This window comes from Chinchilla lanigera, unplaced genomic scaffold (assembly GCF_000276665.1).
Source record: "Chinchilla lanigera isolate Chin_1 unplaced genomic scaffold, ChiLan1.0 scaffold00049, whole genome shotgun sequence".
In the NCBI taxonomy this organism is placed as follows: domain Eukaryota; kingdom Metazoa; phylum Chordata; class Mammalia; order Rodentia; family Chinchillidae; genus Chinchilla; species Chinchilla lanigera.
This window is the reverse complement of record NW_004955450.1, coordinates 10,394,526-10,396,795: the sequence shown is the minus strand read 5'-3', so window position 1 is coordinate 10,396,795 and position 2,270 is coordinate 10,394,526.

Sequence of the window (2,270 nt, the reverse complement as noted above, 5' to 3'; positions counted from 1 at the left end):
GCCAGGTGGGCGGGGCCGCAAGTGCCGGGGCCTTCCGGAGGCCGCGGGGCGGGGCCTGCCCGCTTGGAGGCGTGGCCAGCCCCGGGTGGGCGCGGAGGCAGCAGTTCGCTTTTGCAGCATCGTTTCTTGGCACTGTGTAGCCGAAACGCCAAAGGAACCTTTTGGGGAACAGCTCATACGCGTCTCTGCAGTATCGTCCTCTCAGCCATGATGATGACTAATATTTACTGAGGCCTCACTGTGCGCCACGGCTTGGCTATGTAGTTTATGTCCGTTGTTTCTGCTAACCCCACATTAACCATCTGAGACAGTGAGAATTCTGTTCATCTGATGGCAGTGAAGGTGAGAGGGGACCCCCAGCCCTCTACTCCCTTCAGCGAGTTCTGTCCCGGGACCCTGTCTCAGAGGAGGCAAAATATGCAGAGAACAGTCTTTCCTCACACCACATGACCTAGAAATTCAACCCAAATTCTTCTGGGTTTTCATCTTAGAAAAACCCTGCTACCTAAAGTCTGACGCTTTGTATTTACGTTTATGCCATTTGTCCTCTAGGGGATTTGGAGCTTCTGGACTTGGGGAATCTGGATCATGCCACCCTTAATTTTTAGCAGCACAACATCTGCTGCCCCCCGCCGCCGTTCAGTCTGCGGGTCTAATACCAACCTGCTTTCTTCCGTGCACTGAGATACCCCTATCACTGACCTCTAACTTTCTAGCTTTTCATTGGCAGCAGATTTCTCTTAAAGAGAGAGAGAGAGAGAGAGAGAGAGAGAGAGAGAGAGAGAGAGAGAGAGAGAAAGGCGAAGTCGATGGCAGTGGCACAAGCCTGTAAATCCAGCTAGTTGGGAAGCTGAGGCAGGAGGATAACAAGTTCAGGACCAGCCTAAGTAATTTGGCAAGACTTCGCCTCAAAAATAAAAAAGTCCTGGGTGTTCAATAGTACGAGTGGGGGCAAGCATGACACCCTGGTTCAATTCCCAGTACTGCAAAAAGAAAAAAGCTTCCAGAACTTTCTCTCCTCTGATGAATAGTGTGTGTGTGTGTGTGTGTGTGTGTGTGTGTGTGTGTGTGTGTGCTGAATCAGGGAAATGAGCTCAGGTCCAAGTCCGGTGACAGGAGAACAGCAGTGCCAATCACCAAGACGGGGCCTAAAGTGGTAGCAGAAGCAAAGGGCTTGGGAGAAAACGGGTGCGGGAGCGTCCTCCAAACCTTGGGAGGGAAAGGCAGGAAGCAGTCCCTCCGCCTCTTCCCTTCCCGACTCCTGTGGGGGATCAGCCTGCGCAAGTTCCGATGTGCCTGGGAGCCTGTGGCGTGGACAGCGCCCTGGGAGAAACGGAACGGGGGCAGGAGGTGGTCAGAGCCCCGGTTGGTAAGGTGGCCCAGGCCCAAGTCCCCCGGATTCTTGTTGTGGCCGGGCGGGCAATGCCACCCGACACGTGACATGGGAAATGGGCCTGGCCTAGGGCCAGAGCCAGGAAGTGAGCCCAGCGCGCAGATCCGGAAGCCATTCCTCAGTCCTCTGCTCCTGGTGCGGTACTGCGGTCTCCTGCCTGTGGTTGCACCAGGTGTCCGCCAGGGGGCGCTCCTCACCAGCCCTTCAGGTCATTGGAGGTGTAGTTGGCTTCCGACCCACTGACTGCTCTGTGGTTGCCCTGGGGCGGTTAGCAGATATCACACCCAGTCTGCACAGCTGCTCTGTAAAGCAGGACTACAAGACCGCACACGCACACGCACACGCACACGCACATACACACAGATGATGCATAAATGGACTCTGCCTCTAGAAACCTGGGATGTCTTTCCACCCCAGTGTAGAGCTTGTAGAGGCAGCATGGACCCACAGGACAGAGTGACCCTGAGGAGAGAGACCAGACAGGCCATCTCATTTCTAAGAGACTCCAGGAGTCCCCAGAAGAGGAGCCAGGTGTGAGATCACAGCTAGAAGAAGCAGTCTAAACATATGCAAGTTTCTCTCTGTGGCTAGATTGAAAGAAGTCAAACCTTAAAGAGCTGGCTTGCTCCCCGGTGCCTAGTGCTGGGGAGAAATGCTTCATGATGTTAACAAGACTGTACGTTGCTAACAGGGGGAAAGGAAAAGCACTTTTGCCTATGTTCACACAATTTAAAAAGTTTCACATTTAGGCAGGTACAATGGTACATATCTGCAATCCCAGAACTCTGGGAGGCTGAGGCAGGAGGCTCACAAGTTTGAGCCCTTGAGCTTAGCTTGGACAATTTAGCAAGGCCCTATCAAAAAATATATATATATA